At 38.0% G+C, this 16,260-nt stretch overlaps 1 non-coding gene across 1 annotated transcript; it reads left to right on the top strand.

Annotated features, from left to right (window-relative positions):
* The first annotated feature begins 12,394 nt into the window (after positions 1-12,394).
* LOC145607055 (small nucleolar RNA R71) lies at positions 12,395-12,501 on the top strand. Its single transcript, XR_014105492.1, has one exon. It is a non-coding gene; the product is annotated as a small nucleolar RNA R71 (small nucleolar RNA).
* Positions 12,502-16,260: the final 3,759 nt, after the last annotated feature.

Genomic DNA, 16,260 nt, shown 5'->3' with positions numbered 1-16,260 from the left:
TTTTCATTCCTAATTCAATTAGCATTGATAAATTAACTTTTGTTAACTTTTCAGAGTTTAAATTAAAATCAAAGAGCATTTTTGCAGGAAATACGATTTTATCCTCCTGTACGACAATTTTTATCTGATTTTAGGAAAACGGGTAAATTTTCAAGTCAGCGCCAAACGCTAGTTGTAGCACCTGGCGCTAGCCTTGGCGCCTAACGCTAGGGTTAGCGTCTGGCGCCAATGGCCAACGATGGCGCCAACCTTGTTTCACGTGCGCCAGACTCTGTTTTGATAATTTTATCCATTTGGTTGATTTTCTCTATAAATAACGTCGTAAACTCCGTTTTCATTCACCAACAACCAGTTTTCATTCTCATTCTTTTCTAATCATTTGCCAACTATCATCAATTTTCTTTTTATTCTCTCTCTCTTTTTTCTAAACTAGCTTCTCTCAAATATAAAAATTCCGCATTCATTAGATCTAGAAACACCTAGCCATATTCGAAGTTGCCTTCACCCTAGACGTGAAAGGTTTAATTTATGAGGGTTTGGTCCCAAATCTTTATTTCAATTATTTAATTTAATTGTTTATTTATTATTTTCCTTGAAGTTACTAACGTGTGTATTTTGTTATTAGAAAGAGGTACGAGGCATCAAAGTAAGTGCTTTAATAATTTTTATTGATATTATGATGTAGAAATGATGTTTAGATTGTTATCTTGATTCCTATTATCATGTCTAGGGTAATTTTAATATCAAATATGATTGTTACGATGCCTTTTATGTTCTTCCTAATATTTATGATTGTTAGTATCATGTTAGGGTTAAAGATTTGATTTTGATGCTTAGTGACATGCTAGGGTTTGCTATTAATCTTGTTAGTATCTGTAGGGAATAATTTCAAGCCTTTAAAATCCCATTAGCTCGAACCCCACTGTGATCATACACTAAAGTACAGTGGCGTCCAAAAGGGAAGAAGATAGAGCAAAAGAGTCGCCAACAAGTTTTTAAGGAACTTGTAAACCGTTCACGAGGTGAAGGTTACACCCCTTAACGATCCAAAAGATCGTCAACTCCATAAGGTCTAGAACCAAATAAGGGTTCGGGGATGAAAGTACAAATCCAACCTAAAAGAGATTGAACCTGCCCTAATAATAAGCCTCTACTTTATTCTGATCGTATTCATGTGCGCTTTCTAATTAACATGCAATCAACAGAATTAACCCTAAACCTGTTTATCTATGTTGGTTGAATATTAATGAACAAATAAACTATTATTGGCGATCACTTGAATTATAATCACATTAACCCTAACAAGATTATTAACATCTTATTAAGCGTGATTACAAGTACAAATTCCCTTCAATCATGCATAAAAGACGTGATTAAGCAATAAATAATGTATCAAGCAACATAATAATCATAATAATAAAATTATAATCATAATAATAAACATCATAATAACAATCATGTTAATCATCATAATAAATAATCAATCATTGGAATAAACATGAATAATAATAATATCAATCATAATTAATAATAATAATAATCATATTAAAGCATAGCAAGATCCTAGGCATGATACTAACAAGATTAATAACAAACCCTAGCATGTCACTAAGCAATAAAAATCAAATCTTTAGCCCTAACATGATACTAACAATCATAAATATTAGGAAGAACATAGGAAGCATCTTAGGAATCATAATAAGCATATTTAATATTAAAAATACCCTAGACATGATACTAGGAATATCATAATAACAATCTAAACATGATATCTACATCATAATATCAATTAATCAACTAAATTACTTACTTTGATGCCTCGTACCTCTTTCTAATAACAAAATACACACGTTAGTAACTTCAAGGAAAATAATAATCAAAACAATTAAACTAAATAATTGAAAGAGAGATTTGGGACCAAACCCTCAGAAATTAAAAACCTTTCACGTCTAGGGCGAAGGCAACTTCGAATATGGCTAGGTGTTTCTAGATCTTGCGAATGCGGAATTTTGTATTAAAACAAAGTTTTAGGAGGAGATGAATGAGAGAGAATGAATGTATGATGAATCTCGATGAATGAAAACTAATTGTAGGTGAATGTAGATGTAGATGATGAATTCGTGAATCAAAACAGAGTTTTTAATACGATATTTATAGAGAAAATCAGCCAAAAAAGATAATTTAACAAAACAGAGTCTGACGCACGCAAAACAAGGTTGGCGCCAACCCTGGCTAGCTGGCGCCAAGGCCTGGGGTTGGACGCCAAGCTCGATTTCGACGCGTTTTCGAAAATCTGATAAATTTACCGTACTGGAGGATAAAATAATATAATTTCTTCGAAAATGCTATTTGATTTCGAGTAAAACTCTGAAAAGTCAACAAAGTCAACTTATCAATGCTAATTGAATTAGGAATGAAAAGAACCTTCTAGAAGAATCTAGAAGATTAAAACCATTCCTAATTGCATTAGGAATGATAAATCATATTAGGCCCTCCCCTAGATCATTGGGCCGCACATAAAGCTCAAACCGGGCCCAGTTTAGTAAATTGGCCATAACTTCCTCAATATTCATCGGAATTGGGCTTATAATATATCGTTGGAAAGGTCTTTGCAAGCCCCATCCAACTACACTATTATTGGACCCATATCATGGACCAACCAAACTGGATTGGCTGTTTTCTTAAAATAAAGTTTTCAAAAACAAAGAGAAGAGAAAAGAAATTAAAACTTTCCGCAACACTAGACCTTTCCACACTTTCGTTTCATTCGATTATGATTCGACGTGAAAGGTACTCATCACTGGGTTTGGTTTTTGGGAGACACAAATGGGTGTCTACAGTATCATGCCTAGGATCTTGCTATGCTTTAACATGATTATTATTATTATTAAATATGATGGTTATTATGATGATTATTATTCTGATTATTCTTTATGATTTATTGTTATAATTATTGTGATGATGATTATTTTTAATTATTATTATTATTATTATTATTATTATTATTATTATTATTATTATTATTATTATTATTATTATTATTATTATTATTATTTTGTTGCTTGATTATTGTTATTGCTTGATCACGCCTTTTATGCATGTTTAAAGGGAATTTGTACTTGTAATCACGCTTAATAAGATAATTAATAATCTTGTTTAGGGTTAATATGATTATAATTCAAGTGATCGCCAATAATAGATTTATTTGTGCATTAATATTCAACCAACATAGATAAACAGGTTTAGGGTTAATCCTATTGATTGCATGTTAGTCAGAAAGCGCACATGAATACGATCAGAATATAGTAGAGGCCTATTATTAGGGCAGGTTCAATCTCTTTTAGGTTTGATTTGTACCTTCATCCCCGAACCCTTATTTGGTTCAATACCTTATGGAGTTGACGATCTCTTGGGTCGTTAAGGGGTGTAACCTTCACCCTTTGAACGGTTTACAAGTTCCTAAAACTTGTTGGCGACTCTTTTGCTCTATCTTCTTCCCTTTTGGACGCCACTGTACTTTAGTGTATGATCACAGTGGGGTTCAAGCTAGGGGATTAACGCTTGAATTATTCCCTACAGTTTTTTGGCGACTCCACTGGGGAGGATTTCTATTTTAATTCCTGAATTTGTTTCGGCAATGATTTAGAATGAGTGGATGAGACTCGAAACGTTCTAAGTATTTCATGTGCGTAATTTTGATTAACATTATTGTCATATGCATAAAAAAGATCTCATTGGAAAGTCTATCTGTAATGAGTTGAAAACATAGGGTTTTACACGTAGGAAATTTGAGGAATATCTTTCAAAACTAGGACCGAAATAACACTACGCGAAACTGGAAAATTTTATCGAGCACAGACAGCTGCTGAGGCATGTAGGAATTAGCGCCAGGGGCCAGAGCATTAGTGCCAGAATTTTAACCGTAGCGCCAGACGCCAGCATTGGCGCCAGGCGCTACAGCTAAAACCTGGCGCCAGTCTCTGTTTGCTGGCGCCAAGTTCTTCCAATACTGAGCCAGAAATATGCGTTCTAATTTCGACCAGTTTTTCGTATTGTTTGATCGATCCTACTTCCTAACTGAATTTTTTCTCACTTTTCTGAAACCCATATGTGTTCTACATATGGACATAACCCTCTGGGAATTCATGCTCCATCTACCTGATTGAACGCTCTGAGAAACAAAGGGTACATCCGAGATTGTTGAATTCACCAAACCATGGAAGCGAGTTTTTTTAATATTCGCGGTGTCCCATCCACTCGCGCCAACCCTTCACGGTTAGGCTTCCGCGCAGTGCATCGGAACAATTAACCATGGACCCTCTTTGACTAAACCATATCCCGAACTTTAGAGAACTTGAGCCATGGTTAGATTGCAAACTCATTGCATCATATTGTGCCTACTTGACTAATTATGCATTATTTGTTGTGCATATATTCTATGTTTTCTTAACCGTTTGTTTGACTTGTGTTGAGATTAAATAAATTAAGGACTTAAAGAACTTTGCCTAATTAATTAATTAATTAATTTGAGTCAATAAAGTATAATATTTTAATCAGAATTGACCTAGTACAACTTTAGGCATACCCCTGTTGATTAATAACACCGAAAACAGTCCCAGATTGAAGCTCCAGCATTGGCGCCAAAGTCTGGACTGTAACGCCGGAGTGTGGCGCCTGACGACAGCTCTGTCTCTGGCGCTACGCTGCACAGTGCGACGCCAGTCCTGTCGTTTTGCCGACAGTTCGGATTATTGGTCGAGTCATCACCTAGTGTCTAATTAACCAGTTTGCTAATTAATTCGGTTAATTTTCGCTGTCAATAGTACTTGGTTGAGTCATTAATCGAGTTTAGGCACTAAGTCCCATGGTCTTACACAAGAGTCCAAACATGTCACTTACACTCAACGCACACACCAATACACACACTTTGACCATGTCTAGAGGAGTCTTGCATGCGCGTTTTTTCCGTCATTTTTTAAGGGGGGTAAGTCGGAAATTAATCCTCCATTTTAAAAACTATACTTAGTTCCCTAAAAAAAATATTTGTACATTATTTTTTGCCTAAAAAATATGCACCTATTTTTTTTTCATTTTTTATTTTTCCTCTTTAAAAAACCGTAAAGTCAAGTCGATTTGAGTCAAGTAATTAAAACGCAAAATGGTTTAAATTACAGCGCGTGGTAAAGAAAGGAAGGACGGTTAATCAAAGACAACCTCTTCATAAAAGTCCAAATTTTCGACAAACCCATAGCTCGCAAGAGGAAAGCTAAGACCATAACGGCAACACAAGAAGAAGTCAACGAGCTTAGGAACCAACTGGTTACCATGACTGAAACACTGAAGCTCCTCACACTTAAGGTCGATGATCACGTGAAACAACAGATGGACCTCATGCAAGAGAGTCTAAGCAAGCTATCTAGCGACTACAAGTTTCAAGGGCTTACTTCACAAGGGGTCTCGGTGGACAAAGATCTTCTTCCGCAGAAGTTCAATGCCAATGACATACCGAAATTCAGAGCAACCGATAATTCTTATTTTCATTTAAGAGCATTCGAAACGATAATGAGTATTAAGGGTATCGATAAGAAGGTTTTCCCCTCTCTGTTCTCACTATCTCTCGAGACCGTTTGCCAACAATGGTTATTTTCTCTCGAGAAAGAAAAGACCTCTGCCTGGGAGTCCATAGAAAACGCTTTTGTTGATAGATACAAATGCAACATTCAAGTTGAGACTGACCATAGAGAACTTGAAATCCTCAAGCAGAAAGAGAACGAAGGCTTCACCTCTTTCTTTAACAAATGGGGAGAAACCTCAGCTAAGATGATCGAGGTGCCAAGTGAAAAAGAGTCTGTAAGGTTGTTCATCAAGAACCTTAAAGAAAAATATTCCAAGCATCTCAAGTATCAAAATAATCTCCATACTTTCAAGGCCGTCTACGACATTGGATCAATATTGAAGACGACCTGGCTAAGTTAAAAGTTGCAAACAATAACTCTAACAGTGGCTGGAAAGGAAAGAAGAACGACAATCCTTCTTCTTCCAAAACCACTCACTCAAACAACGCTAGCACTTTTTATTTAGGAGAAGTCCTTGCTATGAACAATCAAGGACAAAAGAAACCATTTAGGAGAAACTTTACTCCTATTGGCATGAGTTATGACACCGCATTTGATCGATTAAATGCAAAAGGTCTTATAACTCCTATTGGATCATTTGGGGACCCACCAGTCGAGAAGAGGTCAACTAATTGGAACCCCAATGCACACTTTAAGTATCACCAAGGTAGGGGCCATCTCACCGAAAACTGTTGGAAGCTTAAGGAAGCTATCCAAGACTTAATCGATAACAACAAGCTGCCATTGCATCCTGCCAGTAAGAAGCCAAGCATTGATGATGCACCTCTCGCTCATGCCCTGGCTATCTCTGATGAGGAAAACGAGGTTGACCCCTCGTCTCTCATTAAACCTGTCAAAGAAATCCATGCCATTGAAGAAGATGAAAAGATATTCTTCGACGTCGTGGATAACCTTCCAGAACCGGTAAGTAAAGAAGACATACAATCGCTCACACTGTCTATGAAGGAAGGATCGCGCTTGCTACGTGAAACTCTCAAAGCTATGAAAGAACTTCCAAAGAAATATGACGAGGTTCCACTCCTGAAAGATGAACCCATGAGAGAATTCACACCCATGAGATCGACTTATGAGGCAAAGCGTTTTCCTCTACAAGTCACTGAAAAACCCAAGATGAGTAATAGAATTTACACTCCAATTGGGATCCCATATGCACAAATGTTCGAAATGCTCTCCGGGAGTGGTGAGATCAAACCTCTCGAACCGAGACCATTCGAATCATTGAAAAGGACAGATAGATATTACTGTCAGTATCATCAATCAGGGGGTCACACTATCGAAAACTGTTTCAAATTCAAGGATTTGGTTCAGAAAATGATTGATGAAAAGAAACTAGTCCAAGTTCCACAAGAAGACGATGCAACCATTAATGGAGTTTGGGATAGTGATGAAGAAGACGTCTATTTAAAAGACATAGTAGGATCTTCACCTTCTATGTCACACGTCATGGATGACTTTTGGGCTGAAGAAGACTCATCGATAAACGTCCTCACAAGATCTGGGAGAATGCAACCTCCCGTCTCAACGCAACCTATGCCGACCACACAACAAGTTCCCATACCTATCATTGAAGACAATGATATTGTTAAGCAGTTTAAAAAGAAAAAAGTTAAGATGAACGTATGGAAACTTTTGGCGACATCTCGAGAACATAGGTTGGCTGTAATGAATGCCTTGGACAAAATTGGAATAGATTCTAACACTACTCCTGAGGGGTTAGCCAACTTCCTCACAAGTGATCTTCCTAGTCCAATTAATTTGATCACCTTTTCTGACAAGGATTTACCTCCGAAAGGTGACAAACATTACAAGGCATTAAACCTCACAGTAGTTTGCAAGAGAATGAATGTTCCTATGACTCTTGTAGACAATGGATCAGCCATCAACGTCTGTCCACTTAGAACTGCGAGAATGCTAGGCATAAGGGATGAAGATTTAACTCCGTCTACACAAGGAATAAGGGCCTACGACAACACTCGACGTCAAGCTCTCGGTAAAATTACCCTGAACGCAACGGGAGGAGCAATAGAACATGCTACTACATTTCAAGTTGTAGACATTAAAGCTTCGTTCAATTTACTATTGGGATGCCCTTGGCTTAATGACCTAAAGGCCGTCCCCTCATCTCTCCACCAACAAGTAAAAGCTATAGTTGGCGGAATTCCTATCACCATCGATGCTTCGCCTATGAGGATCAAGTCTATAGAAAATCCAATCATTAATGTGGAGCACGACGAGGATGGTGAAGACTTATGGGGCTTTAACGAAGAAGTCTCCTTAATCCAGGACGATGAAAGGACCCCTCTTTGCCATGACCCCCATTCCAACATGATTGTAAATGCTATGCTAAAGAAACAAGGATATTTTCCTGGGATGAACCTAAGAAAGAAGAAAGAAATAGCAAAGTCGCTAAAGTTACCTGGCCTCCCTAAGTTAGACACTTTCGGACTTGGTTTCGAACCGACTCGGAAAGATCTCAAGCGAGCCCAGGAAAAGTCTAAGGCACGTAGAGACGCTCGCATTCAAAAGAAAGCAATCCCAATGGATCAGTACCCTCTTACACTTAATGGCCAATTTATAAAAGAAGGAGAGGACTATCCATGCTATGAATTTCCCGAACCATTTGTTGTAAACGGCATAAGGCAACCGGGATTTGAGATTTTCTTGGATTGTTATTTCACGGATGAAATCCCAACTCCCGTCCACAAGGAGAAAACACCCCCATGCTTTGACTTTAACGTCATGGGATTATTATTTGGGCGAGAAAATAATGAGCCAACTTACAGAGAAGACAACTCCTCGCTCATTCAAACAGTCCTACAAAGCGAAAACTTTGATCCCTTGATGCTAATCACTCCAGCTGAAGGATCACTATAAGGGTGGCGCAAGACTATCAAGGTGACTACTCCAAGCGGAAGAAAAATATCCATCACAACAGGGCAAGGACAAATGTTTAAAGAGTCATCTGAGTCAGAGTCTGAGTCGGAGTCCCTCCCTATAGAGTCTTCTAGGTTTTTAGTAGTAGCACCTTCCCTTCCTATGTCTTTTCTTAGAATAGTTAGTGATCAAGTCCCTGAGGACATATCACTCTTTGATGTAATGATCTCAGAGTATAATAATATTTCTTTTTCTCCTTATTTCTTGTGTTCTTCTCTAACCAAAGATGACGAGCATTGCTTAATTAACAATGAAAAAAACAAAGAACTTATTAAAGCAATGGAAACACTCAAAAAGAAAACACCGGTAATTGAAGAAACTGAAACGGTTGATATCTCAAATGATTCAACCAATAAAAGAGAAGTTAAAATCGGATTAACACTTAATGAACAAGAAAGAACCGATTTAATTAACTTACTTAAAGAATTTATCGATGTATTTGCTTGGTCATACGAGGATATGCCAGGCATTAATAGAGAAATATCTCAACACACTATACCACTAATTCCAGGAATGAAACCCGTAAAACAAAAGTTACGTCGAATGAAACCCGACGTAGCTCTTAAAATAAAAGAAGAAGTTCAAAAACAAATAACTACAGGTTTCATCAAGGTATCCAAATACCCCGAATGGGTCGCCAACGTTGTCCCAGTTCCGAAGAAAGACGGAAGGGTAAGAATGTGTGTCGACTATCGAGATCTAAATAAGGCAAGTCCAAAGGACGACTTCCTTTTGCCACACATCAATATTATGGTAGATAACACGACAAATCACGCGCTCCTCTCGTTCATGGATGGGTACGCAGGTTACAACCAGATTCTCATGGCAGAAGAAGACATGGAGAAAACAACTTTTATAACACCATAGGACACTTACTGCTACACGGTAATGTTATTCGGGTTGAAAAACGCGGGTGGTACTTACCAACGCGCAGCATCTGCCTTATTCCTTGACATGATGCATAAAGAAGTCGAGGTATATGTCGACGACATGATTGTGAAATCAAAAGACCGTCCAGGCCATCAAGTAGCCTTAAGGAAATTTTTCGAAAGGCTAAGAAAATATAATATGAGGCTGAATCAATCTAAATGTGCTTTTGGAGTTACCTCAGGCAAGCTTTTAGGTTATGTCATAAGCTCTCGAGGAATAGAGATAGACCCAACAAAGATCAAAGCAATCATGCCAATGCCACCGCCCAAGACTGAGAAACAGATTCGAGGATTTATTGGCCGGTTGCAATACATAAGTAGGTTCATATCAAAATTGACAACAATATGTGAACCAATCTTCAGAAAGCTCAAGAAGAATATACCAGTGATATGGGATGACGAGTGTCAAAAAGCCTTTGAAAAGATCAAAGCCTATCTTGCAAACCCTCCCGTATTAGCACCATCACTTCCCGGAATACCTCTTAGGTTATATTTGACGGTTACCAAAGAGACAATGGGAGCTATGTTAGCACAAGAAGTAGAAGGCAAAGAAAACGCAATTTACTATCTAAGCAAAAAGATGCTCAAATACAAAGCACGCTATACACCACTCGAGAAGTTGTGCCTTGCCTTGGTGTGGGCCACAACCAAGTTAAGACATTACATGCTAGTGCATACTGTCTTTGTAGTCTCCCGATTAGATCCACTCAAGTATCTATTTGAGAAATCTACACTCAATGGACGCATATGGAGATGGATAGTCAATCTAGCCTAGTTTGATGTAAGGTTTATGCCACAAAAAGCTATCAAAGGATCCGTGGTGTCAGATTTTCTAGCAGACTTCCCAATAGAAGACTTGACGCCAATACAAGACAATGAATTTCCAGATGAAGACTTAATGGTCACTGAAGATCATACCTGGACCTTATACTTCGACGGAGCCTCAAACCAAAAGGGATGTGGCGTTGGAGTATTATTAGTATCACCTATAGAAGAGCATGTTCCAATCTCCATAAAGCTTGATTTCGACGTTACCAACAATGCTGCTGAATATGAAGCATGCGTGGTAGGCCTTGAAACAACTTTGGCATTGGGAGTAAAAAAGTTAAGGATATTCGGAGACTCTTCTTTTATTATCAATCAAATATCTAAAAGATGGAAAGTAAGGAGCGAAAGCCTAGCCCCTTACCAAACCTATCTGGAAACTCTCACCGATCAGTTAGAGAAGGTAGAATACACATATCTACATAGGGAAGAAAATCAATTTGCTGATGGCTTGGCAAGACTAGCCTCAATGGTTAGGATTCCCACGGAAATCGAGTAAATGTCTCTAAATATAGAGAAAAGGTACAAACCAGCATACATCCAGACTATAGAAGACGACAAAGTAGTCCAAGACGAAGAAGAAGAAGAAGAAGAAGAACCGTAGTACACGGATATACTCAACTATGCCACCAAAGGAGAATACCCTCCCCATGTTGACAAAAGAGCAAAACGAGCATTAAGACTTTTGGCTTCCCAATATGTACTCATAGGAAACGAGCTACATAAAAGGGTACCTAAGGGTCGAGCTCTCTTATGTGTAGGAAAAAAGGATGCACAAAGAGCAATGAGAACAGTCCACGAAGGAATCTGTTTCACTCATATAAATGGCAAAATGTTAGTCCAAAAAATAATGCGAGAAGGATACTATTGGACTACAATGAATAGGGATTGCCATCAATATGTAAAAAGATGCCCTAAGTGCCAAATCTATGCCAATTTACAACATGTTCCTCCATCCTTGCTCTACACCTATACGTCGCCATGGCCATTCTCTACATGGGGAATTGACATCATCGGCGAAATCACTCCCCCAGGAACAGGAGGCCACAAATATATATTAGAAGCAATTGATTACTTTACAAAGTGGGTCGAAACGCAATCATACACCAAACTCACTGCAAAACATGTAGCACTCTTTATCGAGTTATAATCCTGGCCTTTGGAACCATCAATATCTTTCTTACCGAGTACCAATGTATAAAACCCTCCACCTCCACAACAAACACAACATTAACCCCCACCACAGCAGAAATATTACCATCCTAATTCTTGCCAGAAAAACCAACCACAATCCTCCTCATCTTCTGACCTTGCTATGCTAGAAATTAGAGCAATGATTTCAAGCATGAAAAGGCACATGGAGAGTAGGGATGCACAAATTGATTCAATTATAGTTCGCAATAAAATCATGGATAATCAAATTGCGCAAATTTCCTCTACCCTACAAACCCTTCAGCAAGGAGCTCTACCATCGCAACCAATTCATCCCACAGATCATGCCAATGCAATCACTCTAAGGAGTGGTTCACATTATGATGGACCTCCTATGCCAAAGGAAGATGGACCTGTTCCTGATTCTAATTCCTTTATACCAAATGCTAATCCTATTAACCTTGAAGGGAAACAAAAAGATACTAACCCTTCTAATGTTTCTTTGCAGGGCAAATCTCAGGATAAGGGAGGAAATGTGCAGAGGCATTAACTTGCTCCATGGAACTACTATAATCTTGCTCCAAATGCCATACAATTCCACAATTTTCAAAAAACGCTTCATTACTAGCAACAACAGAAACATTAGCTATAGAGTTAGGAACAATAGTAAGATTATCTAGTTTCTGACAAATAGATGTTAACTGAGCTTGCAAAAAGGATACAAAATCGACATTATGTTTTCCTTTATTAGCAAAACCTCTCCCGTATTGGGGATTGTGTATTGCCATATCTTCGATAACATGTCCTGCATCTTCCACATTAAGATTCATGAATCTCCCACTATCTGTAGAATCTAGAATTGATCTAGATGAATTTCCAAGTCCATTGTAAAAGGCTTTGATCAACTACCATTGTGCCAGATTATGGTGGGGGCATTCTCTTTGTAGATCCTTTAACCTCTCCCAAGCCTCATATAGAGTTTCATCGGCCTCTTGGGCAAAGTTCTGAATAGCACTCCTTAGTATAGCTATTCTATCTACAAGGTAATATTTATTATAAAAATTCAAGGCAGGAGTTTCCTAGGAAGTACTACCAAGTGCAGTTCTCTTCAAACCATTAAACCATAATTTAGCTTTTCTACATAATGAAATGGGAAAAATAATCTCCCTGATTTGGTCCTGCTCGACCCCAGCTTGTCTAATGGTGTTGCAATACTTGCAGAAATATACAATGTAAAGATTAGGATCTTCACCCTTAGCTCCACTGAATTGCTTCCTCTCTATCATTGTGATAAATTGGGGTTTGATTTCAAATTGCACTCCATCAAGGGTCGGAGTGGGAGCAAGGTGTGGAAAATCTGTAAGCATTGGCTGCGAATAATTGTTGAGCTTCTTAGGTGCTTCCATCTTTGATTCTAGATCCGAAGGGATGTCTGAATCACTGGAATCAGTTGGAGGATCTCTTCGATTATTCTCTTCCTCAGAGCCCGCCAGGATTTGTCTGTAGAGATTCTTTTGTCTACGGAAAGAGCGCTCAATCTCAGGATCGAATGGAATGTAACCTGATCTGGAACACCTAGGCATAAAAAATGAACAAAAAGACAAATAGGAGAATTGCCTCAAAGAACTAACGTTCTCTGAGACCAAAGGTGATAATCTCGACTACAAAAATAATCAGAAAATAAAAATAAAACCGTTTCCACAGCAACGGTGCCAAATTTTGACAAGCTAAAGTCATAATCACCTAATAAAAAATAATACCTAAATCCACTAACTATGTAGATAGGGAATAAGGGTCGAACCACAGGGAAACGAGTTAATTTATTCCTAATTAATTAAAATAATCTAGATTATCAAGTAGACAATTTGTTGTTGTAAAAAGGAACTAAACTATGGAGATCAAGTTTAAGGAGAAATTCAATAATAAGGAAGCCTAGGGTCACAGGTTCACGGATAATTGATAATCCGGGAGAAAACAAATCAACCAATAATTAACATTGCACATATAACATGATTAACAGGCTGTCACAATTTATTAATCAACATAGACTTAACAGGCTCTCACAATTTACTAAGTCTAAGTTCCTATTGAAAATAGTCTTTAATATCAAATTAACATCTGCTTGATTCATCAATTCAATATTGCTATAATTTTACAATCAAATCACATCTGCTCGATTCATAATCCAATTGTAAAGAATTAAAACAATTCAATAAGAAATTATCATGCAATATTAATAATTAACAATAACAAATTATCCCTTCATATTAATTATGGATCCCCATAAACCCTAGAATTAAACTACTTGGACATAATTAAAACTAAACTAATCAAAGCAACTAAACAAGTCATGAAGAAATAAGTGATAAAATTGCTGAAATTAATAAAATAAGAAATCGTTACCAAAGTAATCGGAATCAAGAAGTTGAGTCAAAAATAAGAGTGAGTTGTAAGAGAGAGTAAACTAGAGAGAGAAACAATCTAAGTAGAGAGAGAAAGTCTAAGAGAAGAGGTACTAGGCAAAAGCATTAAAATCGTACTTAAATAACAATCTAAAATTACTCCTAATTAGAAACTAAGATATCGCCGAAGATATCTCCCCAGAAACAAGCTCCTGATTGGGCAAAGGGCTGCCCGATCAGGCCCGCCTTTTTCTTCGCACACCCTACTGAACAGCCGTGCCTGATCGAGCCAATGTTCACCCGATCGGGCCCGGCTTCTCCTTGAAGCTTGGAACTTCGATTGGGCTTACTTCTTATCCCAATCTGTATATCCACTCAGGGTCTTGAATACTCGGTCAAATGCTCGTATTCCACAAGTCGATCCCTTATTCACCGGCTTGATGACTCTAACCGGCCTTGGGCTTTAAAAACGGTCGTGCTCCTCCAATGTCCTTAGTTGCTACATGAAAACTCGGGAAAATGCTCCAAAAGTGCAATTTTCTACTAAACTCAACCAAAACTACGAAAACACTAGAAAACACCAATTAATAATAAAAGTGGCTCTAAAGAGCCAAAAGCACTACTAATTATGACCAAGGGACGGGGATAAAATACTATATAAATTAGACACATCAAGGCCACTCTCGAATTCTCTCCCATTCTTGCTTGTTCCTCTTCTTGCGGTTCTTCCTCACTTGAAATGTTAGAGCTAAATGATCGCCTAGCAACCCTTAATCTAGTAATAGTCCTCTCAATCTCCGGATCAAATGGAAAAAGTGAATGACCACGTTCTCTATGCATACAACTCAAAGGAAATGATTAGTAGCACAGCTACAAGTGTGGCCTTAAAGAGGAAAATCTTTTTTTATTTTTTGGATGAAATAGACTCAACCGCTATAACGAAGCACCAATGTCATTCCTCGGCAACTGCGCCATTTTGACAAGGATTAGAACTAGGTCGTCATCTAATTCTCCCTTGGTTAAACTAAATTTGTAAACGCTTAACAAACCTTATACGAGTGTAGAGGCAAGCTGAGGGTTGAACCCAAAGGAATGAATCGAAGCTATGCTATAATCTAATGTTAAGCTAAATCGAAGAATTGTCAATGGTTGAGCATGGTAACTAGGATAAAAACAATCAAGAATTCAATCAAATTGCTAAACACTAGGGATATAGATTCCACATGCAAGCTAGACAATCATGCTAGTTGATAGATCACCAAATTAATTAAAACATTGCAAGGGACAAACAAATGTAGAAATCAAAGGAATTCAAAGCTTATCTCCTATAAACAAAGCTAGGGTTCACTATGAATGGTTAACAAGGAGAATCACAATCAAACTCAATCAATTAAAGCAATTCTCAAATCAATTGTTTGTGTCATTGAAATTTGCAATGCAATCTAGATTAATCTTATAGGTTGATCACTCCTAGTCTAATTAATCGCATGCACAACTATGTCAACCAATTTAATTGCAACAATTCAATCAATCTAGGATCATCAACTAGCAAAAATCATCAATCAAGCATGCTTCCCCCTTCTCCCTAGCAAACTAATCTACTCACTAATCATGGCGAAATTCAAAGCCAAAACAAATTCAATCAAAAACATATTCATCTCAAGCTAAATCAAAAGAAAATACAATCAATCAACAAATTCTCAAAACTAAATCAAAATCCAAACCAAACATTCAAGCATTAAAATAAATTGCAATTGATGTAATTCAAAGGAAAGGAATCTCACAAACTTTGATTGATATGAAGAAGAATTCCAAACTTGATTGAAGAAACAATGTTGAATTACAAATCAAATCCAAAGATTACAATCTCTACTTTCTCTCTAACTTCTCTCTAGTTTCTCTCTCTAAAAACTAAGCAAATGAAATATTATCTTAAAGTTCCCCTTCAAAAGGATTTACAAGAGTATTTATAGACAAAGAAGATAAACAGATCGGCCACACCCTCTCCAAGAAGACCCCGCGGGCGAGCAGAAATGGGTACGGAACCCATAACTAACTCCGCGGGGAATCTGGGAAAAACGTGCGTCTGCAGGTTCTGTAGCCCGCGTCCACGGCAATGCCACCCGCGCCCGCGGCTCAGGGCGCGGCAGATGCCTTGTTCCAGGTGAAGCAGGGGGCCGCGGTCTCTCTTATATAAGTGGTTTCTCTAGATCCTCCGCGCCCGCGGCTAGGGCGCGGAGAGTTCTTGCCCCCAAAATCACTAAAATGGTGAACATAACCCGCGCCCGCGGCTATGAGAAGAAGCGGAACGCCCTCTCTGAGCCCTCTCCATGAGGCTTTGAAATTCCTTTGCTTGGCTCGTTTTGCTCCTCTTGAATCCTT

This window comes from Chenopodium album, chromosome 2 (assembly GCF_948465745.1).
Source record: "Chenopodium album chromosome 2, dcCheAlbu1.1, whole genome shotgun sequence".
In the NCBI taxonomy this organism is placed as follows: domain Eukaryota; kingdom Viridiplantae; phylum Streptophyta; class Magnoliopsida; order Caryophyllales; family Amaranthaceae; genus Chenopodium; species Chenopodium album.
The sequence above is the reverse complement of the archived record's forward strand: the minus strand, read 5'-3'. Positions and strand labels throughout refer to the sequence as shown.